The following is a 27,146-nucleotide window of genomic DNA, read 5'->3' on the forward strand; positions in this document are numbered from 1 at the left end:
TACCTCAAAAATATTTTAAAATTCTTTAATTATAAAATGCTGAAGAAACTTTTCTTGCATATCACAAAATTAAGTGATAATATTGAAGGTCAAATTATATTTAGAAAATTCGTTGAAAAATATGAGTATGTGATAAGTTAATTAAAAGTATGTACCCTTCAAGGTATTGAGGGTATTTTCGTCCATAAAATCTTGGAAATATTAAAAAAGTTTTCGAATGATATTAACTCATAGTTGACGAACCTCAAATGATATTATCAAAATTCACGGACCTAAAAAGTTCGTGGACCAAAAAAGTTCGTGGAACAAAAAAGATGTTCCCTCAAATACATATTACTTTTCTAACATGTTCTCTCTTACTTTACCTATTTTGCATTGAAATCTGTGTCATTTCAAAAGTTTCTATTTTGGGGGGACTGAGGGAGTATGTAATAATTATGTCCACGATTTAAAGTCTTATTTTGATTCAGTATATGTTTTAATAAATGTGACGGAATGTGGATGAAAAAAATTAGTGGAATTCGATTCTCACTTTTATACAATATATATTTATTTTATAATAGAATATGAGTGTAATGAAAAATGTTGACATTATTTCATGGACACATACACTTTTTTTTTACCGTACGTCCCATAAAAATATACTACCTCCGTCCAGGGACGGATCCAGCATGTATCAAGAAGGGGCAAGTGCCCCTCCTCCATTTTCCTCACATATATATAATTTATAGAATATAAAATTTATATAGTTTAATTTCTCACTAATTGCCTCATCTAAAATACTTGAATTTTGCCTATGCATATTTTTGCCCCTCCCAATATAAATTCCTGGCTCCGTCCCTGCCTCCGTCCCACATTAAGTGTCACATTTTGTCATTTCGGTCCGTCCTACAATAAGAGTCACATTTCACTTTTATCATAAATGAGAAGTAGACCCCACATTCTAATTTTATTATAAAACTACTATATATATATAAGTGGGACCCATAATCCACTAACTTATTCGACCCACTTTTTTTTTACATTTCTTAAAACTCGTGCTCACACTAAGAGCATCTCCAATGGTCGGCTAGCGACCGGCTAGCCGAACCATTGGAGTCGGCCAGCGCTAATTCGGCCAAAATATCGGCGTTCGCTGGCCGATGCGCTGGCCGCCATTGTGGCGTGCCGATCGGCCAGCGCCGATTTTCAATTTTTTTTTATTTAAAAAAAAAAACCTATATAAACGCGATTTTCTCTCTCTCTAAATTTCTGTACAAGAGCAACATCTAACGATGGACAACAACAACTAGGCCCCCGTTCGGCTAGCGGCAAACTATAACAGATTCAAGGCATACTAACATTTTTGAATGTATTTTTTTAATAAATTAGTGAGGAGTAGAGTGGGGCGGTGGCTCGTGTGTGGAAGCCCAGATTTTTTTTTATTATGTAATTTTTTTTATTTTTAGTTAATGTATTTTTTTTTATTTAAATAAAATTAACGAATTTTTTCCGTATATATGTCGTAAATTTAATTCCGTATTGTGATTTTAATTTCGTAAATGTAGTATTTTTTGAATTATTTTTATTGCGGCTGGCCTATGGCTGACGTAAATCTGATGTGGCAGGGAGAAAAACTGCTGGCCGATTTCTGGCCGAAGTACCATTGGAGATGCTTTAAATATGACACTTAATGTGGGACGAAGGTAGTAACATTTTTGTCCGTGGAAAATTATCATTTTTTTATGGATGGACCACAGATAAGTACAACTTTTGATCGTAGATGAAAGTAATGACATATTTCAGGTGTCATGTGGAGCATATAAGGTATGAATTAATTAATGGTTGAGTTAGACAAAGTAAATGGTAGTAGTAATCTCTTAGTAATATGTAAGTCAATTTAGCTATTTAGTGTTATACACTCCACAGCATAATAGTATTATACCAATGCTGAATTACGATGTGACTGATTATAATCAGCTACCTAATGCTACTAGTATATACTGTACTTACCAAACTACTATACACGGTTAAAAAATAGACATAAGTTAGTACTGCGTCAATATTGATGGGACGCATTAATTGGTCATGAGTATGTAATTATTAGCTAAATTAATCGACTTCACTCATTTGAATTATTGGAATTAAATTAGAGCTTTTTCCACCAAACAATTATCATCATCACGCTTTTACTCAGAACAGAAAAACTAATTATTATTCCGATAAATTATAAATATATCAATACTCTAAATTAATCTGATACAATAACGTACACATAAAACAATGTTGGTCCGGGCTTCATTAATCAAAATGATACTAATTAATTATATTTCCATACAATTATTAACGATTTTGGCTACTATGCCTCGCCTCATCCGATTATTTACGATTTTCATCTGTTTGATTTTCAAGGGATTTATTGTACGTAACAAAAGATTACTTTTTTATGATGTGCAGAAATCAGAATCGTATCCAGATATCTGTGGAAGATATATATATCTATAGAGATAGAGTGTGTCACTATGTGTGTGTGATTGTTTTGTAATTAAGCAATAATTAATTTGTTCACATGCCTTACCAAATAATATTCCCTGCAAATAATTTGGCATGATTTTGGATTGATTTGCTGCTATACTTTATTGGACGGTGCATTACAATTGTTTTCAGCATTCGATGAATAAAATATGAATATATGCTCTAATTAGGCCAAATTTTAGAAATTTTATGGGAAAGTAACTTGACCTTAATTTTGAATGTTGCTAACATATTCAATGGACTCAACAAGAGAGAAGATTGCAAGTTAATTATTTCTCTCGCATAGGAAAGAATCAATGACCAAACATACATATTTTACTTTGATTAACATCCTTTTTCCTTATAAAAAATCTAGTAATTAGATATATTTTGAGGGGTGAAATAATTACAAAAAGGAATATGTGGAGTATCATTTTCCTTTTTAACCTTTTAAAAAAAAAGGAAAAAAATAGGAGAAAAATAACGTGGTCGGCAGGATTCGAACCTGCGCGGGCAGAGCCCACATGATTTCTAGTCATGCCCGATAACCACTCCGGCACGACCACATTCTTATTTATGGTTTCGTTCAATAAAAACTAGTCAAAACATTACATAAACCAATTAATTAATAAGAAAAATGCATTGTAATCAAAATACAAAATTATCGGAGATGGAATACAAACATTATCTGGCGTTTAATAAAGGATGTGCCTAATGAGAGCATGCCCGACGGTTTGTTCAACGCAAAGCACACCACACTTGCACTTTTGCGACAAGTTCTGTCGTCCAATCTACGGGTGATACATGACATGTCTTTATTAATATTTATATAAATTTGAAACAGTGTAGTGTAGTGCTGAATTTTACAATGCTTTGAGTGTTGCGTATAGTGGTTAAAATTAATTGAACCATGTAGGGTTCAAAAGCACGAGAATAATTTAGTGCTCGAGAGTTCATGTAGATGATAGATATTCATAATTATATTTGTTTCATTTGACACATGATGTATTATAATACTAGTAATAACCAAGCATAATAAAATGTAGTTTTTACATTTTTCCAGTCTTTTCTTTTCTGTATTAGTCTTTTATTTTTCGTATTATATTTTCGAATAGTGGATGTTGTAAAGAAAAACATGACACTTGAATATTCTGGGGCATGAAATAAGGGGTCCATTGAAAAAAAGATTCTATTTTGCCTATTTGAAGATTAGGTTTCACAATCACATAAAACAATATAGCATGTATCTCAAAGCCTAGTGGATCACTTGTCCTTTCAATTTTTTACTCCATCTATCATATCTATCTTTAAGGACCATGAAACCGCACTAAAATGACATCTCCATCTTTCATATCTATCTTCATAGGTATTTTACACTGTGTGCATGTTTGTGTGTTTGTGTGGGGATGGGGGAGGAACACTTGGGCTTTACTTTCTTTCATCTTCTTCTTGTCTTTAATTTGAATGTTTTCTTCTTTGTTGGGGTTGAAAATTTGATATGTTAAAAGTAATATGTACACAATCTTTTGTATATATCTTGAATGATTGGCCTACTATTTAGGCAATCCCATCCCTAACTTCCCACAATGGTATGACAGACTATTTGGTTGGATTCGGTAAAGAATATGTATCATGAAGGTAGTTCAATTTTTTAAAGAAATTTTTGTGCTTAATCGAACCTTATACCTATGTATATATATAGCTCAATAATTAGGTTGAAGATGAATCATACATACAAGTGGAGTATTTATGTATATAACTATCATGATGATTAATGGCGACTAGAAACTTAGAAATTAGCTTAGATTCCAAGTCCAATATCATTTCTAAGTTTTCTTTGTTTGTTCGTTCCTAGATTGATGTAATTCCATCAGTTGATGCCGAATGACATCAAAATTATCAACTGTGTCCAAATGACTTAAATTCGTACGTTACTCTGTGTTTTCTTTATCCGTTCAGTCATTCATATGGCACATATCACTATTCGTATTAACAGAGTCGAATCACATGTTAGACAACTATATATATAAAACTCTTGTTTACTAGATAACTAATAAGATAAATCATAATTATATTCCTATCCCTCTCCTTCTCTTATTTTCCTACCTTAATTCGAATTCTTCCATTAAATATATATTATTAATGGACATTGAATCTATTACGTTTGCTCCCATGGCATGTGACTATGTATATGCATCACATGTAGACAAATGTGAATGATTTCTTTTTTTGTAACACGATTTGGCTCCACTAAAAACGATTTGAACCCATATTATTTGGTAGGCGATCTTATCACTATAGCCAATCAAGGCAAAATTTGTAGAATTTCCTCAAGAGTTATAGGAAATGATTTCATCTTAGAATTGCTTTGAAAAATCATATTGTGGTTGTCCTTACAAATGCCTTGACATGAATGTACAGCTTATTTCTGCACCACTCTTATTGCATATTCTTGGACCGTCCAAAAGCAAAAGGTTTTTAACTTTTTTGTTTGCTTTTTTGCTTAGGTTCGAGGAACTGGTCCTCTATTCTTGGCATGACAACAATCTTTATAATGATTACCGCACATATTAGTGGGAGAAGATTCGAGAATACGGTGTGGATGACTCGAATCTCAAACCTGTTGATTGGAGTAAAGACGTGTTGTGTATGTTGTTACTTAGTAAGTTTTGTATTTAAACTATAAAGTCAAATTAAATAGTTATACTCTATGACTGTATAACTAGTTTTGTATCTATGTTGTTACTTAGATACAAAACTATAAAGCCTGTTCAATCATCATAATATAAAGTCAAATTAACTAGTTATACTCTATGACTGTAAATTTACAGAGATAACAAGGTAATTAAAGCAACCCTAGTTATGTGGTCAAATGTAAAGTGTTAAGAATTAGTTATGTGCGTCATTTCTCCTCTTGAAATAAATTTTTGTTTTCGTTGTTTATGATATATAATTAAGTTAAGTTTGTATATTAACTTCCCCTTTTAAAGTTTTCCATCTTGTGCGCCTGCGTCCCGGTAAAGTTTTCCATCTTGTGCTCTATTTTTTATTAAGTGATCGTTCTGGTTTACATATTAAGTAATGAGACATCTGTTTTGTAAAATTTTGGATCCTGTGCTCTATTTGGTTCTAGTATACATTATTAAGGTATATAACTTATGTTTTCTGGTTTACAGATGAATTGAATATTGAAGTGATTATCCATGTTTCACTGGAGGGAAACTGCTGTTCGAAGAGGATGAGGCAGTTCAACTCAAGGATGTACATATTGGGCCGCACCCGTGTTTAGGGTTTTTCTATGTAACAAATAAGCCGTTCTTTGTAACACAGGCTGGAAGTAATGTCACGCATACGGTTTCTTTTAAGATGTCAGAGAAATGGGGCGGCAAGTTACGACTGACAGGTGTGAAATGGACTTCCGAAGCGTACACCTTCATTAGGTGTTCATTTTTGGGGAATTGATGGTATGTTTCGATTTCTTGATTTCGTTTAACGTTGTTCATATGTTTTAATGATTTCAATATAAGAGTTTTTCTCGTTTTGTGCAGACTAAAATGTAGATGTCTGGCTACAAGTGCTGCTGCCTGTCAAGTTTCTCCATGATTGTTCACAGGCTGTCTAGTTTGTCATAGTTGTACATACTTTTCTAAGATCCACAGCAGTTAGAAATTGGAATTTACTGCGAGCTATTGAATTTGTTAGATCCACAGCAGTTAGAAATTGGAATTTACTGCGAGCTATTGAATTTGTTTTTTTTTATGTTTGTTTAATTTTGCTTTACAAATTTGGGCTAGAATCTGATGATAAGTTGGCTAGATATCCATGACGAATCTTGGAAAATCGAGATGTCATTACTGGGAAAGCCCTTTTGTCGGCATTCCTTGATGAAAATTCGAAGCAAGATTTTCAAGACATGATTTAAATCTTTGTCCAAGAAGTAATCATGCAAAAGTGAAAATAAACTTACATTCAAGAATTCGAATTAAAATCGCAACTTTCATAAAATGAAAAACACAGGATACAAACTAAATTCATTCGCAGAAGAATAAAATCGGGTGGGTTCGACTTCGGATTCAGTTTGGGGCAAGACCACAGCAACTCACTCATCGCATACAATCAGCCTTTGCCCCTCACGTGTCATGCATCACCACATCACTTCCGCTGACGTGTCCCACTTCTGCTGACTCTCACGCCACGTGTCCCACTACTAATTACTTGATCCCACGCTTCTCTAATTTATAAAAGAGAAAAAGAGAATTTCTGTATAAAAAACTTAACGAAGCTGTGAGAAAATTCCTAAATAAAAGAGAGTATAAAATATATCCATATGGCTGCACATTATGGCCTTTGGTACTTTGTGGATCAGCAATAACTCATTTGCATTACTGCTGCATGTCAGGTGTAAGTTGTCCATCCCATTTATCAAATATTATGGAGCTAGATCTCCAGTTGTCGTTTTATACTTAAGATAGGCCACGCTTCTTTATAGAATCTGCTTATCCTTAGCTATTTTTCTGTGTGCAATAAAAATGAGAAATGGAATTCAGCTAGGTTGTTACTCCCATATCATATACAGCAGTCAAATGTAATGATATTTATCCATTGGCTAGAACCATTTCATTCTGGACTACAGATTATATACTTAAGAGTAGAAAAAGATGGCTTTGTACTTCTGATATGCTTGGGATTAAAATTCAGGCAATGCTTTCATCATCTTAACCTGATGCATTACATAGTTGTTTACCATTTGGCAGGTGTTCCCCTTACTTAGTGAAAAGTTCTCATTTGAGGAGCAGGCATCATCAGTTTGGCAGTTCTTGTGTAGCATTCCTGTAAATATGATGGCAGAATTCCTGCCATGGCTTTCCTCATCAATTTCACCAGATGAAAGGCTGGATATGCGTAAATGCTTGCACAGAATCATTCCAGATGAAAGACAGCTTCAAGAGTTTAGATAGTTTGGTTAGAAACACAAGGAGAAATGACTTTCTAGTCTTCGTTTCCTCACTTCTCTTTATGTCATTGAAGATTATTTTTAATTGGATGGATTGGATAAATGTTTGCAACAAGCGTAAACGTTCTGAAGATGATCCCAGGCTCTCCAGTAGAAAGAGATCTTCTGCCATCTGATTGTAGTGTTATCAGGTCTTCGCAATACCATCCAGTGGATGATATATTGCATTGGCATAAAGCTATCCAGAAGGAATTGATTGATATCGCTGAAGCAGCTCGATGTATAAATTTCACTGGAGATTTTTCTGATCTATCTGCCTTCAACAGAAGGCTTCAATTTATAGCTGAAGCCTGTATTTTCCATTGGTACTATATTCCCTCTCATTTAGACTGGTTTATGCAGTCCAAATGATTTTTGGGTACTTTTCTGGACATTGTTCCTTTATAGAATGGCACGTTAAATTTATTTGCATTTGCTGCAGCATTGCTGAGGACAAAGTTATATTCCCTGCTGTAGAAATGTCATTTGTCGAGGAGCATGCAGCAGAAGAAAGTGTTGAAAAATTTCGATGCTTAATAGAAAGTATTGAAAGTGCTGGAGCTAACTCATGCGTTGAATTTTATTCTGAACTCTGCTCACAGGCTGATCACATAATAGAGATGATAAAGAAGCATTTTCTGAATGAGGAAAAACTGGTATGTGACATATGCTCGGTTGTTTCTGTTTTATATTTCTTCGGTTGTTTCTGTTTTGTATTTCTTCATGTACTTGTATACATTGGCAGAAAGGTCATTTTATCTTATCAAGAAAGAGTGCTAATAAAAAATTCTATGAAGTGTGCATAAGATGCATTGATGAAGAGGCTGGCTATCATTCATAAAAGACTGGTTTCATACATTCAAATGTTAATGATACTTCATTTCAGTGCTTCTGGATGTCTCAGTCAGTTAGATTGCAGGTACTTCCACTTGCAAGTAAGAATTTCAGCCGTGAACGACAGCGCAAACTTCTTTACCAGAGCTTATGTGTGATGCCACTCAGATTGATTGAGTCTGTCTTACCATGGTTGGTTGGTTCATTTAGTGAAGAGGAAGCTCGATGCTTTCTTTGTAACATGCACGTGGCAGGTGCACCTTGAAGTCCTTCTTAACACTTTGAACTTTTCATCAGTTTATTTCATTTCCAACACTTGATGCTTTTTATTTCTTCTAAGCAAATGATGTTATTGTGCAGCTCCAGCATCTGACACTGCTTTGGTTACATTGTATACTGGCTGGGCATGCAAGGGTTATCCTAGGAAAATCTGTTTGACTTCTAGTGCAATTGGTTGTTATCTTGCCAAGGAGACTGGAGAAACACAAGAGCATTCTGGCAGATCTTGTCGTAACTGTGCCTGTACAAGTTCTTCCACTACAACTTGTGGCCAAACATGTGAGAAGTCAATTGATCAGGCAAATTTAGTGTGTTCAGTTGAAAATAATATTTGCACTGTTTCAAAGACAGAATCTCCAAAAGCTTCTAATCAGTCTTGTTGTGATCCTGGCCTAGGAGTGAATGGCAATAGTCTAGGAATGAGTTCTGGAGCTACTGTGAAATCTCTACGCTCATTATCCTTTGGTCCAAGTGCTCCTTCTCTCAACTCTAGTCTTTTTAACTGGGAAACAGATAATAGTTCCAGTATAAGAGGCCATTCAAGGCCAATTGATAATATTTTTAAATTTCACAAAGCAATCCGGAAAGATTTGGAATTTCTAGATTGAATCTTGAAAACTAGGTGATTGTGATGAAACTTCCCTGAGACAGTTTACTGGTAGATTTTGTCTTCTATGGGGCTTGTATAGAGCACATAGTAATGCAGAGGATGATATTGTCTTTCCTGCCTTGGAATCAAAGGAAGCTTTTCACAATGTTAGCCATTCTTACACGTTGGACCACAACGGGAAGAAGAATTGTGTGAGGATATCTCATCTGCACTGGCAGAGCTCTCCCAACTTCACGAGAATTTGAGTACAAAAGCTGCTAGTGGCATTTTGAGCGAAAGTTTATTGGTTTCTTTGAGTTGTATTGATCATTTTATAATGTACAATGAGCTGGCTACAAAGATTCACGGCATGTGCAAATCCATTAAAGTAACATTGGATCATCATGTTCTGCGTGAAGAGGTTGAACTTTGGCCATTGTTTGACCGACATTTTTCTGTTGACGAACAAGATAAGCTTGTTGGCCGCATTATTGGAACAACAGGAGCTGAGGTGCTTCAGTCAATGCTGCCTTGGGTAACATCTGCTCTTACACAGGAAGAGAAAAACAAAATGAACACATGGAAGAATGCAACTAAGAACACTATGTTCAGTGAATGGCTTGATGAATGGTGGGGAGGGACCCTTGCAGCATCATCAGCACAGGCATCCACATCAGAAAATAACATCCCACAAGTTATTTCTTGAAAATACTCAGTTACTGTTTTAATTTTACATACTAAGTTAATGATTGTATTTGTTTGCTTCATCTTTTTGTCTTTGAGTTGGGGGTGGGAGGATTGGGATCTTCACTCTGGTCTTTTCACCCTTACAAATAGGAGGAATACTCTTAAGCAACAATACTTGTGGTTTATGATTGTGTTTGCTACTAGGAGTATGCAACCAATTTGCTAGGATTACACTTTATTAAAGTATTATGTGTACTTGTTTTTCAGAAATTGATACCCATCAATCTGTGGACCAAAGTGATCATACATTTAAGCCTGGGTGGAAAGATATTTTCTGGATGAACCAAAATGAGCTCGAATCAGAGATGCATAAAGCCTCCCATGATCCAACCCTGGATCTAAGAAGAAAAGCATATCTCCTTCAAAACCTTATCACCAGGTGCCGCCATCTTACTAGCATCTGAATGTTTTGGATTTTTGTTGGAAGTTTTGTCATTTTGGTTGGTTAACTTAGGCCATTAACTTACTTAGATCACTGTAACTTTTCATTTAGTAAATGGATAGCTTATCAGCAGAAGTTCTCACAATCAACAACTAGTGAAGTTGATGATAAAGATTTACTTGGACGAACCCCGTCATATCGTGATCCTGAAAAACAAATCTTCGGATGCGAGCATTACAGAAGAAACTGTAAGCTGCGTGCTGCTTGTTGCGGAAAGCTGGTTGCAAGGAGGTTCTGCCATGATGAAGTCAGCGACCATTCAATGGATAGGTACCTTCTAAAGAACAGACTAGATTGTTTATGCATTGAGTTTCTACACTTGAAAGGTAATTCTTTGCATTTAATATATATGCAGGAAGGCAACATCAGAGATGTTGTGCATGAATTGCTTACAAATAGAGGCGGTTGGACCAGGTTGCATGAAACCTTCTTGTAACGGGCTTTCATTGGCAAAGTACTATTGCAGCAGCTGCAAGTTCTTCGATGATGAACTGTGAGCTTTGATTAGTTTTAGTTTCCTTCTTGTAGTCTGTTATATAATAGTATAGTTCTAGTTTTTACATGCTAGCTGGAATTCAAAGGATCATATCAGTCCATTAAATGTGGATAGGGTTTGTTCACAATTGTCTCCATTTCTCCAGGTGTATGATAAATGAAAAATCTATTTGTAACATTGTAATGATATAACAACTTGCTTCGGCAAGTTAACGAGTTTTGCTGGTTTTGCTTTTCAGGGATGTCTATCATTGTCCATCCTGCAATTTGTGCTGTGTTGGAAAAGGTCTTGGTATAGATTTTTTTCATTGCATGACATGCAATTGTTGCCCTGGGAAGGAACACAAATGCAGAGAGAAGGGTCTTGAAAGCAACTGATATGCTGCGATTTTTTGATCACATCAAGTACGGCTGTCAGGGCTCTTCCATGTGGTCATTACATGCATTCTGCTTGTTTCCAGGTCTGTTCCTTGATTTAGTTTCCTGGTTTCGATTTTTCTTGTCGAAAAACAACTGAAATTAAAACCTCTACTCATCTCTTACTCTCATTCACACCAGGCGTATGCTTGTACACACTACAGCTGTCCTATCTGCAGCAAGTCGATGGGAGACATGTCGGTGAGGACAAACTTATCGTATTTAAAGCAATTATTTGCTTATGCTATTCGTGAAAATTCAGTTTAGGCTAATTATATATTGTATGTAATGACCAATCACCCGCCAAATGCATCCAACTTTTCTATGCGCTCATAACACACACATGTTGGTTGATTCATGCCATGAGACTTCGAGGTTGATGGCCATCGACCATATAGTATACCGGGTTAATACTGCATCTTTGCCCTCGTACTTTCACTAGTCATTTGAAAGTTGCATAGCCATGCAGTAATAGCTCCAAAACGCACCACCATCTATTTGCTCCGGGTCAATGTATCAAGTTATGTTAGACCACTCAGCTGACATTGAAGTAGAATTGTATGCGCGTTTGTGCCACGTGTTTTCTTTTATTCATATAGAATTGAGATGGGGAATGCAGACATTGGTGTAGTCTGCAGTTTGTATGAACTATATATATGTGTGATGTATGCTTGGTTTCCTATTGACTGATAAGCCTCTCCCACCAGGTTTACTTTGGAATGGCATCGGAGGTGCTCCCCGAAGAATATAGAGATGGGTGTCAGGTGAGTCTCCCTCTCTCTCTATCTCTACATGATCTTTTGCACGATGGATCCGAGACACGAGTGTTTGAACTGCAGGACATCTTGTACCACGTGGGCTATACACATCATGTAAATGGACTTCAATGATTTTGAACAAAATTTTGTTTCTTTTCTTTTCCCTCATTTTTCTTATGTATCTCTTCTTTCCCATATATACGTGTAATAGATAAAATCTCAGTACTTCCATTTGTCAACAGCACTTTGCTTGGTTGATGTGAACATGATTGGAATAATAAAATGGATAATGATCCACTAATAAAATGCATAATGATCCACTTCAATTTCCTACTGAAAGCCATGAACTATAGTGCAATGTCAAAATGGGAAATTTTCCTATATCCCTTTTTTTGGACTGCATATATATTTTCAAATTTAATCTGTCAATTTGAAACACATTCAATTTCTGAATTGATACCGTGCAACATACTTGATACGTACTGAATAATTTAAAGTGTTCTGATGAACTTATCAATGCATGCCAGTAATACACGTGAATACTGCCCGAGACGAGAGAAGTGAATAGAGAGAGTTGTTGCGTGTAATTAAAAAATACTTCCTATATATTCCATAGTAGATTCATCTTGCTATTTTAGTTTGTTCTAAGTAACAAAGTCATTTTTCTTTTTAGTAAAATTAATAATTTCTTTCCACTTACTTTACTCTCTTACTTTATTCTTTTTTCATCTCTTAAAATAATTTTTCTTACTTTACTCTTACTTTATTCTTCATTGACTTTAACTCTCTTAACATAATTTTTCTTAATTTTCATGCCGGGAAAATAATACCTCCACTTCCATAGAAAATTTTTCTTTAGGGTGTCTCTGGTGGTGCCCCTCCCACTAGCCCTTCCCATGCCACGTCAGCACTAGCCCTTCCCATTCCACTACCACATCACTAGCCCTTCCCACTAGCCCTTCCACTAGCCCTTCTCACAATTAAATTAATTCACAATTAAAATTTAAATTCACGGAATTAAAATTTGACACGAATACGAACGGGAAATACGAAAATTACATTAAAAAAAATTACATAATTAAAAAAAATTACATAATTTTAAAAAAAACATAGTTTAAAAATAAAATTACATAATACCCTCGCCTCTCACTCCTCCTCCTCGTCCTCGTCCCCGTCGCCCGTGCCGCTGCCACCTCCGACGTCCCCGGCCCCCGATCTCGAAGCCATCATCATCAATGGGTGGCATCCTTAAATCGCGCCGACATCAGTCGACCATCTCCTTGCACAGCCTTCTCAAGACTGGATAGTGCGTGTTATACCACTTCAAAGTGATCTGCATCAGGGTCTTCGTTTGCTGCGCGCGGGCGAGGCTGTCGTCCTCTTCTCCTCCTGGGACCTCCGATTCGACCTCGTAGGACCCGCTGCCGCTGCCGCTTCCCCTCGCCATCCGCTGCGCAGCCTGTTGCCCCATCGGGCGACGACGACGGTGAGAGTCTGTTCGTGGTAGCGGGGCCACTTCCTCAGCTTCGGGGAGCTCGTGCGAACCAGCACTGCTGCTGTACTCACCGGAAGAGTTGATCTTCGTCCGCTTCCAGCCCGATTCGACACCAATCGCAAACTTTTGCGATTCCTTGACCTCGAGAAAGGCCTCCCACTGGTCAAACTCTTTGATCCCCAACTCTTTGCTGGGGTACTGGGAGAAGGTTTGTCTCCGCACATCATCCTCAGACATGCCGCTGCTTACCATGCGCATGTTGTTTTGGTAGAGGGCGGCAAAACGACTGAGCTTAGGCCTCAACCGGAGCCACTGTTTCCGGCATTGATCGGGGATGCGAGGCTTCGCCCCAGGCGGTTTGATGGCGCAGTAGGCGGCACTGATGCGATGCCACATTCGGTCAACATACTGGTTCGCTCCGACGTAGGGATCCTCTACAACACCGATCCATGCCTTCGCAAGCGCGGCATTTTCCCACACGGTCCAGATCGTCCTCCTCTCAGTCTCATCCGCACCCTCCTCCTCCTCTGCCCCCGTGTGTGAGGAAGAGCTCGGGACTTTGCCCTTGCCCCTACCCCCGCTCCTGGCCGTGGCCTTGCCTTTACTCCTGCCCCTTGCAGGCCCCGCCTCCTGGGGAGTCTCACGGATCGGCGATAGCCCCAGATCCTCAAAAGAGAAAGTCTCGATGCCGGCGTACTGAGTCTCCGGAACAGAAGAATGGGAGTCATCGGCCAACAAATCTATATATGGCCGATAGACAGATTCCCTAGGCGTCCTCGGGCTCCTGTGCTGCATCGACCCACTCACCGACATATTTGGCGGCGTACCGCCCATCCCCACCACCCCCGCCATATTTGGCGGCATACCGCCCATCCCCGCTGCCCCTGGCATAGTCCCACCCATCCCTGCCATATTTGGCGGCATACCGCCCATCCCCGCAGTCCCACCCATCCCCGACATATTTGTCGGCATACCCGTTGCTCCCGGCATCATCTGACCCATTTGACTCACCCAAGTGTACATATTGTAGAACATTTGGGGAGTCATCGCCGGCATACCGCCCATCCGCAAAATTTCCCTCCGATCCGATGGAAATCGAGGGTGTGTTCTCTCCGCTCGTGGTGGGGGAGTTCCTATTGTACTCCATTGTAGTAGAAATGAAACTTGTAGAGAGAGAGAAACTTGTCAACACAAGTGGTGTGAATGAAATGAAGTTGGGGGAGCCCTATTTATAGAGTTTATTTAAAAAAAATTAAAAAAATTAAAATGTCGGACGTCCGACCGGGACGTCCGACCTTCGCCACATTGGCGGACGTCCAGTCGGACGTCGACGGGAGGGGCGAGGCCATCGCAGGGGCACACGGGACGGGCGTGGGCGGCTGTCCGGCCCACTATGGCTCCCGTCAGGTCGCCCGTCGCGGGAAGGGCACCGGTGGAGACACCCTTAAGCTCTGCAAATGTAAAATAGACAGGAAAGAAAAAGGAAAGAGAAGGTTGCCGATGAAGAAGAAAGGGCATAGAAGAGAATTTGCTCCAATTCTAGGTGCATCAGAATTGCTAAATCACCTTTTTGACATGAAATGAATTCTCCGCATTACCGATGAACAGTGCGAGCTAACCCCCATTTTCACGGGCCGTGAAGAAATCCGTCCATATCAGAACTGACATCACAGGCAGAGAGGAGTCAGGACGACTCGGAGGAGGAAGATCTCGCTGCATCAACTTCAAAGTTTCCACCTCGTCGACAAAGAAGAGCTCCGGCCCATTTCAAAGACTATGTTAGTAGTTAGTTAATTGTAGTTACTTCGGTTATTTCATATCGTGTAATAGAGTAAGGAGTCGAGCATATCTATAAGCTCTATCTCGGGTTTTCTTTGTGGTTCTTTCTCGAGAGATAGGTAGTTCGAACCTGATAGGGACTTGGACTCTGATACAAGTCTATCAGCGTGCAGCCATCCGTAGCTCTATGCCGGCCCTTGCAGCGGCAGCCCGAAGTCTTCACAAGCCCAACCCATCAAGGAAGCAAAACCTAGAGCCAAATCAGCCGCACAGGAGGGAAGATAGAATGATTAGCATATCAATCTAAGATATTCCATATCTTCTATTATTTCATCAATTATTCATGTAATCTTATTTTGAGTATTTTCTCTTTATATGAATTAATTACTATTCTCATTCTTGGTTCTGAAACCTAGCACTTCAACTAGGTTTATCTTCTTTTGTTCTCGTTACGAACGGTGTGCTAAATCCTGATAGAACGAGGTTCTATCAGAACCACCCTAGTGACCTAGCATTTAAAATGGGAACTTGTCAACACATCTTTATGAATGAGAAGTTATTTCCCACAATTATCGTTTTCTCTATTTTCTTTCCAAACCAATACTCTGCTTGACGGAGCAGACCTCTGCACGCAGAAGCTGATCCGCTATCCTCCTTCATTCCTGATTCAACTTCTGATACGAGTGAAGTCGTATCATCTGGTGCTTTCATTGAGATTCTCATGGCTACCAACATGAAAAACATACCCATTATTCCCAATAGGGAACAACTTGGATGCAACCAGTTGAAGATGTTCAGCCAGACCAACACATTCCGACGTTGGCCGTTCCCCCACCCGGAGCTACTCCGACCGGCCAGTTAGAATGGATTATGGCTACAATCTCCAAGTTAGAGTCAGATTGCTTACTTCTGACCACCGACTAGTGGACTTTCGGCCTCCACCACGCCCGAATACTGGTCCGCCTTTTGCTATTCCTTTATTTCGATCATACGATGATGCCCGATGCAAACAAATTACATTATGTGGTTCCGTTATTTGATCCTCCGGCATCCGAATGGATCAAAAATTATTGTTCTAACACTGATTTCGTAACGTGGCCAGATTTTTTGAATGAGGTTCGTTATCGGTTTGATCCGAGCTGTTACGAAAGTTATATTGGATTAATTTCCAAATTGTGTCAGAACGGCACAGTGGCAGATTACCAACTGGAGTTTGAACGCTTACAAAACAAGCTCTCTGGCATTCCGGATTACATCCTCCTGCCCATTTATATTGCTGGTTTTAAGGAACCATTGCAGTGGGAAGTCAAGCTGCACCGTCCTGCGACGTTGGCCTCCGCTTTTGCCTTGGCCAAGTAATTATCGGCTTGCCGAACGGACCACCAGCCATCTTCATCGAATAATCCACGGAGACAGTGGGCGCACAGAGATTCGAGAGTTCCTTACAGTACGTCTCCAGTTCCGCAATCTTCACAACAGTCGCGTCCTGTTCCGTGCCGATCTCGCAATGATTTAGGGAAGTTACCTGTTGTCCATTTGCCTAGTGCAGAGAAATCTGACCGCTCTCGACGTGGCTTGTGCTGTTACTGTGAGGACAAATGGGCTCCTGGACATGCCTGTAAGCATAACTTTCTTGCTTACATGGGTGTTGACGAAGATGACATCGATATGCAACAAATTGAGAGTGATTTACCAGAAAATAATGTCATCACCACCGACTTATCTCACTTGAATATCGTGGAAGGAAGACATCACTCCAAATCAATTAATATTGCAGGCTCTCTTCAAGCAGTCACAGTGAACATACTTGTCGATACAGGCAGCTCACACGACTTCATTCATCCGTGGGCTGCAGAAAAGATAAGTCTTCCTTTGACACAAACCTTTTAGTGTTTATGTTGGTAATGGTGATTCTTTGATTTGTTCTCATGTCAGCAAACAAGCAAACAGAAGGTGGTTGACTTACAAGAACATGTTTTTCTGATTGATCTTCATATTTTAGCCGGTCGGTTCCGATTCCGGTTCTAGGATTTATGAAAATTTAAAATTGATTAACCGGTCAATCGGTCCGGTTAGAACCAGAATCGACCGATTAAGTAGGCCTACCAACAATGCACTTGATGTTTATACATTATGTTTTTGGCTAATAATATAGTATTGTCATTTCCTCTAAACTAGTTTGAGAGTGATTGGTTGTTAGTGTGCTATTGAATTTGATTTTTTCAGATGAGAATTTGATAGTGGATTGATTAAGTAGGTGGTCATAGAAGACAAATATTTCTCCCGGGTTTCCGTAGTAGTTTGTCATTGAAAATTGGTTCATAGATTATATGTTTTGCTAAATGTGAACTATTCATCGTATGTGATTAAGTTGATGTTTTAATTCACTCATATGTTTCATTTTTAGAGGTGCAGAACAATACAAGTCTATTAAGCAATTTGGAGTGACATATTTTCCCATTTGAAAAGTCTTTCAATTGTTAATCAACATCTTTCAAAATAAAAAATGAAACATTTGTATGTTTTTATATGCTTGTGAAGCCAGCGGCGACGGAGCCTTCGGACACGGAGCGGCGAGCGAAGCCATTTTGCTATGAATTTATGCAGAACAATGCGTGTAGAGAGAGGGGTGGATTTTTGGGAAGAGTTTGAAGGTTTTTTTAGAGAAAATGGCGATAAATTTGAAGAAAAATTAGCAGAAGAAACAGAATAACGGTTTAGCAGGCGATGTATACTAGGTGGAGAAACGACGGCGTTTTGGAGGTTTAAACCAACAAAGTTCAATTCATATTGGCGTATTAATAATTTCGTCTTCGATGGATCGAGATTAACATGTTTTGAATTGAATGGAATCGAGATTAGGTGTTAAGACTAATAGCGAGAAGATAAATCATCTATATTTGGAATTTTATGAATAAAATTTAATAGAACATGCTTTAAGTATCATACTTTAACTAATCATTCAAATAATATTACAATCTTTTGAACTGAATATCATCTCGATATAATTTTAGAGATGCGAATACATGTTCAAATAAATGAGTGCTCTACAAAATAGGACACCATTAAAATTTACTAGTAGATGGGATTTTGAAAATCTAGAATCACTAACATTACTAATTACAAGCTTGGAATATTACGAGATAATTTTTTTAAATCACAACTATGAAATAATCTCAAAAAATGAAGATCACTCGCACTCTTTTATTCTCACATGCAAATATCGTAAACAACTCATAAAAAACAATGAAATTGAACAAAAGATACCAAAATTGATATAAAGATTAAAAAATAAGTTGGAAATAATTTTTGTTTATTATAAATACCATTCTAATCCAATTTATATTGCAACTATCAACTACTCACTCCCGTATGGTTAGAAATTAGAATCATGATTGGTCATGGTCACATGATTTGACCGATTTGTATACGTGATGAACCTTTAAAATGTGTGAAAATATAGTGTAGATATATGTTCTGAGTAGATAACTGTAATATACTATTACTTTTGATTAAATGTCAATTTTAGTCCTAAATATATAGCCGAAATATTAATTTGGTCCAAAACATTCACTTTTTGAAAAACGGGTCCATAAAAAATAAAAATATTGCCAAAGTAGTCATTTTTTAACGGCTCCGTTAAAAAATTAACGGTCAACACTAATTAACCACATTTTGACCTAATTAGAATATTAATATATAATTAAGTAAATAAAATAAAATTAAGCATTAAAAAAAATTAAAAAACTAGCCACCTTCGTCAGAAAACCTGTCTCTACCAGCAAATCGCCGGCATAACCAGGGTACGCCCCTTTCGGAAACGGATTTCCAGCGCTCGCCGCTGTCTTCGCCGGCGTGGTGCTTAAGCCTCATCACTTATCGACTCCGTCTCTAAAAATCAGAGACAAACTCCAAATTCACGACTCACATCTCTCTCTCCTTCTCCTTCGTTAAAATTCTCTCCCCGCCGGCGAAATTCAGCCCCTCCACCGCTACTGTTGCGGCGCCGCCGGTTCTCTTTCTCAATTCTCTCGCTTATCCTCTCTATCTCCTCAATCCCAACCAATTCACTCTATTTTCTGTCTCAATTCCAGCGGCCGCCTCCGTCAGTCCCCTACCTGCTCTTTTTCTCCGTCATAGCCAACGTGTGATGACGCTTTACCGTCGCCCTCACACTGTTCCAGATCTGCCTCCCTCTCTTTCTCTCTATTCGTTACGGCTTTCCCTTGTCTTTCTCATTCGTTTTCCTGCTCACGCTACACCCTCTCGTTTTCCTGTCTCTCTTTTCGCAGCTCACCGTCAAGCGGCTCCTCTAGACTGGGCTGCTTCCACCATCGTCAGAAAATGATTGTTAACTCAGCAATCGAGACTCATGCGAGTCAGAAAATGGGTGTTTAGCTTTGAAGGGTGGTTTTGCTTGGACGATTTCGTCATAGGGTTTTCAATAGTGAATTTGGAAGAGAATTCTGGGAGTTGAGGTAGTGTGTTCTTGCAGAAAAAATTAGGGTTCTTGAGATTAAAGAGAAGGAGAAAGAAAGATGATTTGTACTAATTAAAATCCACTAATACAGTCAAAATATCGCTAATCAGGAGTTGACCGTCAATTTTTGACAGAATCATAAAAAAATTACCCCTATGACAAGAATTTCATTTTTTATGGACCTATTTTTAAAAAATGGATATTTTGAACAAATTGGTATTTCAACTATATATTTAAAACCAAAAAATTGACCTTTCCTCATTACTTTTTTCTAAATTGATTCACAATAGATAAAAATAATTAAAATTAGTGTTAGAATTTAACGATAGTGACCTGATAATCAAACATAAATTAGTTGGTAATCTCGATATAGCCAAAAGTAGGGATATATAAATATTGATTAGAACAGTACAAAATATATTACAGTACAGTTATATTTCTCATTTTGTTTTTGACACACTCAAGCGTGGATCATGTCATCATCATCAATCTCTTCGATCTTCATCCTCTTCACCGCCTGAGCTGCATCAGATCGCACGCCGTTAGGGATCTGGATCAATATATCCGACTTCTCCCCTGTCGTTGCGTTCACAAGCCCTCCGTTCTTCTCGACCCGGTAATTTAGTGTCGATCCGTCTATTGCAGCGTCAACAAACACGGTCGAGTTCTCATCTATCTCCTCCCTCACCAGCATCTTTGAGAGCTCCGTCACCACCCTCTTCTCCAGCCACCTCCTTATAGGCCATGCACCGTATACCTGAGAGCATGAATAACACCACAGTCAGCAACACAACACAACACAACACATCATATCGATATATATGCAGAAACCAAACAATGGATCTTACCGGATCATAACTCTCGGCCAATATGACATCGAGTGCTGCTTCCGTGACGCCCATGGCGATGCCCCTCTCTGCCAGGCGCTTTGCAACGTCTTTGAGCTGGAGGCGGCACACCTTTCTCAGCTGGTCGTGCGACAGAGGGTCGAAGACCACTATCTCGTCCAGGCGGTTGAGCAGCTCCGGCTTGAACTGTCTCCTCACCTCTTGCATCACCAACTCACGAGCGCTTTCCATGGTGCACTTCCCGCTTAATCCTCTCAGAAGATACTCTGCTCCGAGGTTCGAGGTCATGATAATCACCGAGTTCGTGAAGTCTACGGTCTGGCCTTGGCCGTCGGTCAGCCTGCCATCGTCCAAAACTTGCAGCAAGGTATTGAACACAGTCGGATGGGCTTTCTCCACTTCATCAAACAGGATAACGCAATAAGGCCGTCTCCTCACAGCCTCGGTCAACTGGCCACCTTCCTCGTGCCCAACGTACCCAGGCGGAGCGCCAATCAGCCGAGCAACGGAGTGCTGCTCCATGTACTCGGACATATCTATCCTCACCATCAAGCTGTCATCGTCGAAGAGTTGTTCAGCCAGCGCCTTGGCTAGCTCCGTTTTGCCCACACCAGTTGGACAAGGAACAGGAACGAACCAGTCGGCTGCTGAGGCCTTCCAAGACCAGCCCGCGATCTCAACACAGCCTCAGCAACAGCAGTGACTGCCTGATCCTCCCCCACGACACGCTGGTGCAGCCTCTCACCAAGACCGATCAGCCTGTCCTTGTCATTCTGGCCAAGACGTGTCACAGGTATACCCATCCAGCGGCTCACGACTTCCGCGATCTGGTCCGGCCCCACAGTTTCCGTAAGCATCCCATTCTCAGTAGCACCACCTTCAAGATTCACAATGGCAGCTTCAACTTCCTGAATGGCTCCATATCTCAAGTCTGCAGCCCTCGCAAGATCATATATCCTCTCGGCTTCTTGCAAGGCGTATGTGAGCTCGTCTCTCTTTTGTTTCAGCCTTCTGAGCTCATCAATTCTCTCTTTCTCCTTTCTGTACTTCATCATCAACGGTTGCAGCTTATCCCTCAGATCATCGAGCTCTTTACGCACCTACAAAATTAGTCGAAAAGGTTAATACATTACATCATTCCTGCACATTATGCAGCAGAAGCACATACTCAATTGCAAAAACAAACTCACCTCAACGAGACGAGCCTTGCTAGCTTTATCCTTCTCCTTCTCTAGTGCGTGGAGTTCGACTTCCAACTGTATCCTCTTCCTCTCCATATTGTCAATTTCCTCCGGTTGGCTGTCGAGCTGGACTCTCACATTCGCACAGGCCTCGTCAACAAGATCAATCGCCTTATCCGGAAGATGCCGTCCTACACTACACTCAAAAAACGTTAGACAATGAAAACAGCATACGAGACAACAACGCAAAATATCACAGCCTAGCCTGAACACACACCAGTGATGTAACGCGATGACAACTGAGCCGCCACTGCAAGTGCCCTATCCTGTATCTTAACACCGTGATGCCCTTCATACTTCTCCTTCAAACCCCTCAAGATGCTAACCGTGTCAACAACACTGGGCTCCGCCGCATACACCTGCTGGAAACGCCTCTCGAAAGCAGCATCCTTCTCGACATACTTCCAGTACTCCTCAAGCGTCGTCGCACCAATGCACCTCAACTGCCCCCTTGCGAGCATTGGTTTAAAGAGGTTCGCAGCGTCCATCGACCCCTCTGTCCGTCCCGCCCCCAAAACCAGATGTATTTCATCGATGAACAGTATTAACCTTCCCTTCAGCTTCTTCCACCTCTTTCAAAACGGATTTCAGTCTCTCCTCAAATTCCCCTCTATACTTAGCTCCGGCTATCAACGCGCCCATATCCAATGCAATCAGCCTCACATCGGCAAGATTGCTCGGGACATCGCCAGGAACAATCCTCTGTGCCAATCCCTCCACCACCGCAGTCTTACCAACTCCTGGCTCTCCAATTAGAACCGGATTGTTCTTAGTCCGCCTCGAGAGGATCCTTACCACTCTCCTAATCTCCTCATCTCTTCCGATAACCGGATCGAGCTTCCCAGCCTGCTCCACGAGGTCACGGCCATAGGTCTTCAGCGCCTGAAAATTGGTGTCTCCGGATGCGCTCTCGACCTTCCTCCCCTCCTTACCCCGCAGTTTCTCAACCTCCGATTTCACCTTAGCGGTGGCCACGCCAGCCTCCTTCAAAAGGTCCTGAATTTGGGAATCTTCCAGAAGCCCTAGGATCAGCTGATCGACTGCTAAGTGCGTGTCGCTGCGCGATTTCTGCAGCGACTGGGCGCGGCGGATGACCTTGATCAGAGACGTGCTGGCCGGTATCTCGTCGGGAGGCGGCGTCTGCGACGGCTGCTTCTTCATCGCTTGGTTGATAACCCTCTCCACCGCGTTAACCGAATCTTCGCCGGCACCTGCCCCGGCCACTGCTTGCCGGAAAATACCGTTTGCATCGGTAATCAGTGCTGCAGCGAAGTGAAGAGGAGTGAATTGAGCGTGGCTAGAGCTCATTGCGAGCTCGTGAGCCGCAGCGAGGGCTTCAGTAGTCTTGTGTGTGAAATTCTCGGGATTCATTTCTGCTCACAGTTAATTGAAATATGCTGCAACGAAATTCAAAAACACAGTAATCAGATGCGAGAAAAAAAAAACTGCGACATCAGCGAAGAATTATCAATTTGAACACAACAATCACACGCTCGCACACATAAAGCATACGATAATTGGGAGAATTTCAGCTTGTTCGATGAAATTCATGACATAATGCTACTCTGTTTCTACAGATTTTTAAATTGAAACCTCATGAAGACAAATTATACCAACGGATATCGTAATTAGGTATGCGCGATGATCAATCAACAGAAATGCAGGAGAATGTAACATAAATCATACCTTTAAAACAACACCAGCAACTGGCGGTTGCGATTTCGGATTCAATGAATCTAGCGTCGAAAGATTGTTTGGAGAATGCTGTGTTAATTGCGATGGTTGATGTTTGCGTAAGAAGTGAAGAGTGAGGAGTGATGAAGCGGCCATTTTGATGAGGCCAGAGAAATATCTGGAATTTGAAAGCCGCTGCTAGAAACTGGTGTACTAGAAAATTTCAACCTACTCTGTTTAAATATTCACTTTTTATCGTGGGGGATTTTCTATATTTACGTGGATTATTCAGAATAAATAATTAGCTATTTATCTTTAGACAAGAAGTTTATTCATTTTTATATATTATCTATACAATATATAAAAGAAGAGTCTCGGGGATATTTACAAAACTGCCATTTTATATTAAATATTATACTTTAATTAAAACTTTGTTTGAATATATTTATTCAACTTAATAGGCGTCAGTTATATAGATGTGAAAAGAATGCCATTTAATTTAAACTTAAAAGGAAAGTGAGCGGGAGGTTTTATAATGAGTGTAAATTAAAAGGAAAGTGAGTGGGAGGTTTTATAATGAGTGGGAGGTTTTATAATGTATAATTAACGAGTCATGGAAGTTTGAGAAGTTGTTGTACCGGAAGAAAAATGTGTGGAAAGTGAGGGATAAGTAGGGGAAGAGTGAGAATATAGGGGGTTAAAAAAAGAGGAAGATGCGTGATACCGTGGAGGAGGATCATCGACATGGAGTTAAGAAGTGGAAGGTTGATAAGAAGGATGGGGTTGGTGAGCAGTGCGCTTTGTCAATGCCACCATTGAGTGAAGTATGTTCCTGAATTTTTTTGTTGATTTACAGTTTGTTACTTATTATGTTTCTAATTGATTGATTTTGCCATGATAATTTGTTGTTGTTCCAAACTTGCTAGGAGTTTGTGAGTGTTTGATTAATAGAATGAAGAGTGGCTAATTGGCATTAACTATCCATTGCTTGGTGTTATAATCAGTGATTTTTTTGTTTTCAATCAACACTCATTAACATAGCTAAGGATTAATATAGAAATGAGAAATGTATATAGGAATATGAAAAGTGAGGAGTCATTTGAATTAAAGACACTCTTAGCATGAAACAATGCATGCAAATTCTCTAAAAATACTCTTTCCAAAATAATTCTTGTATCAAAGTTCTCCTATGACGCATGTGGCGGTGCCGTTTTAATGGGAGGAAAAGCCAGGTCTGCTAAAATATGCTGGAGATGATGATCTCGATTTCGCGTTCACTGTCGTTCGAGATAATTGAGAAACGACGTGATCACTGCAAATCATTAACGCGGTGGCGAAGCAGCGGTCGCAAGCGAGGAGGATAAGAAAAACGGGGATACGAACTCAGCGTCAGAAAGAGGTGTAATGCTGTGGCAGTCGTCGAACCGAAAGGCGATGGTTCTCTTTCTCCGATAAGAAATGGTCAGCGATATCTATTGGAAGAAAAGGTGATGCAAATCGGAAAGATGAATTTTCGTTTGTGCAGCGGCATGGAGCATAGTGTACATAAATCCTAAAAATAAAAGTTACAAGCCAAATGGTATGTTAAATTTATTTTAATTACAAAAAGTGTATCGTATTGAATCAATTATATATTTAATATTTTAATTATTTCATGTAAATATCTAGAAAATATGTTATTTTTAATTATTGAAGTTGAAGTCTTGCCAAAAAAACGACATTTACCATCCGACTACCAATTTAAATCATCATGTAGATGGGTGGGATTGATTTCATTGGCTTGGAGTGAGCGAAATTCATGACACAAATAATTGTGGTATATCGTGTGGAAGGAAGAATGAATTCTCTTGGAAATTGACACAAATAATAGTGGTATATCGTGGGGAAGGAAGAATGAATTCTCTTGAATATATAGGTCTAGACAAGACAATTACAGAAAATGGAGAGATTTATGGGAATGAGTCTGTACTCTATAGTTATAGAGTGATATCTCCCAATGCTCAAACGGCCAATTTGGATGTCGAATTGAATGGAAGGTCAAATTGGATGCAAAAAAAATTATTTCAATTTTTAGTCATGATCGTGAATTATCGTTATATTATTAGTGATTGAATTATAAAATTGTACCTACAACTATTATATAAAAGAAAATAATTTACAATGGACTACGCCAATACACTTCGAATATCTTTCATTTAAATTTAAATTTTATTAAGTTATTGATATTGACTAATCATAAAATAGATATAAATAATTTAATTAAACTATCATAATGTTAATAATAATATGTATGCATATTTTTGCCAAAATCACCCTATATATTTTTGTGTTCTTTTTTTTCTTTGTTTGATTTTATATTTTTTTAATAATTATTTTTTATTTTATATATTTATGATTTCAGATTTCATACAATAATATTTTTATGAATTTATAAAATTATTTTACAGTATAAAATAAGTTTAAATGAAAGAAAATGGATCGTGCAACGCACGTGGGTGATACTAGTTATGATAAAGCTCAAATTAAGGTGAATAATATGTCTAACGGTATATGCACTCACATCAATGGTTTTAAGTGTATCGTGTGGAAGGAAGAATGAATTCTCTTGGAACTTGACACAAATAATAGTGGTATATCGTGGGGAAGGAAGAATGGATTCTCTTGAAAATACAGGCATAGACAAGACAATTACAGGAAATGGAGAGATTTATGGGAATGAGTCTATACTCTATAGTTATAGAGTGATATCTCCCAATGCTCAAACGGCCAATTTGGATGTCGAATCGAATGGAAGGTCAAATTGGATGCAAAAAAAATTATTTCAATTTTTAGTCATGATCGTGAATTATCGTTATATTATTAGTGATTGAATTATAAAATTGTACCTGAAAATAATTTACAATGGACTACGCCAATACACTTCGAATATCTTTCATTTAAATTTAAATTTTATTAAGTTATTGATATTGACTAATCATAAAATAGATATAAATAATTTAATTAAACTATCATAATGTTAATAATAATATGTATGTATATTTTTGCCCAAATCACCATTCAATATATTTGTGTGTTCTTTTTTTTTTTGTTTGATTTTATATTTTTTTAATAATTATTTTTTATTTTATATATTTATGATTTCAGATCTCATACAATAATATTTTTATGAATTTATAAAATTATTTTACAGTATAAAATAAGTTTAAATGAAAGAAAATGGATCGTGCAACGCACGTGGGTGATACTAGTTATGATAAAGCTCAAATTAAGGTGAATAATATGTCTAACGGTATATGCACTCACATCAATGGTTCTAAGTGTATCGTGTGGAAGGAAGAATGAATTCTCTTGGAACTTGACACAAATAATAGTGGTATATCGTGGGGAAGGAAGAATGGATTCTCTTGAAAATACAGGCCTAGACAAGACAATTACAGAAAATGGAGAGATTTATGGGAATGAGTCTATACTCTATAGTTATAGAGTAATATCTCCCAATGCTCAAACGGCCAATTTGGATGTCGAATCGAATGGAAGGTTAAATTGGATGCAAAAAAAAATTATTTCAATTTTTAGTCATGA

The 27,146-nt window shown here is 38.8% G+C and overlaps 1 long non-coding RNA gene, 1 other non-coding gene and 2 pseudogenes across 10 annotated transcripts; 2 read left to right on the forward strand and 2 right to left on the reverse strand.

Annotated features, from left to right (window-relative positions):
* Window positions 1-2,977: 2,977 nt before the first annotated feature.
* On the reverse strand, window positions 2,978-3,059 carry TRNAS-AGA (transfer RNA serine (anticodon AGA)). The gene has a single exon. It is a non-coding gene; the product is annotated as a tRNA-Ser (tRNA).
* Window positions 3,060-4,404: 1,345 nt separating this feature from the next.
* LOC125208871 (uncharacterized) lies at window positions 4,405-6,252 on the forward strand. Of its 7 annotated transcripts, none has more exons than XR_016137275.1 (4): window positions 4,405-4,419; window positions 5,001-5,155; window positions 5,670-5,957; window positions 6,042-6,252. It is a non-coding gene; the product is annotated as an uncharacterized LOC125208871 (long non-coding RNA). The 7 variants fall into 7 exon arrangements; XR_007174255.2 differs by lacking the exon at window positions 4,405-4,419 and adding an exon at window positions 4,893-4,908; XR_016137276.1 differs by lacking the exon at window positions 4,405-4,419 and adding an exon at window positions 4,893-4,908 and having other exon boundaries at window positions 5,001-5,140.
* A 510-nt stretch (window positions 6,253-6,762) lies between these two features.
* On the forward strand, window positions 6,763-12,353 carry LOC125210073 (zinc finger protein BRUTUS-like; annotated as a pseudogene). Its single transcript, XR_016137273.1, has 12 exons — window positions 6,763-6,894; window positions 7,248-7,812; window positions 7,929-8,142; window positions 8,406-8,574; window positions 8,681-9,929; window positions 10,141-10,314; window positions 10,429-10,647; window positions 10,733-10,870; window positions 11,112-11,333; window positions 11,431-11,490; window positions 11,997-12,053; window positions 12,129-12,353. The product of XR_016137273.1 is annotated as a zinc finger protein BRUTUS-like (transcript).
* Window positions 12,354-20,143: 7,790 nt separating this feature from the next.
* LOC125216261 (chaperone protein ClpB1-like) lies at window positions 20,144-23,764 on the reverse strand (annotated as a pseudogene). The gene is made up of 5 exons (XR_016136154.1): window positions 23,577-23,764; window positions 22,108-23,287; window positions 21,840-22,021; window positions 20,650-21,749; window positions 20,144-20,558 (listed from the first exon to the last, which is right to left on the reverse strand). The product of XR_016136154.1 is annotated as a chaperone protein ClpB1-like (transcript).
* Between the last annotated feature and the right edge of the window lie 3,382 nt (window positions 23,765-27,146).

This window comes from Salvia hispanica, chromosome 3 (genome assembly GCF_029641045.1).
Source record: "Salvia hispanica isolate PSC_SH4W2 chromosome 3, Shi_PSC_v1, whole genome shotgun sequence".
Taxonomy (NCBI): domain Eukaryota; kingdom Viridiplantae; phylum Streptophyta; class Magnoliopsida; order Lamiales; family Lamiaceae; genus Salvia; species Salvia hispanica.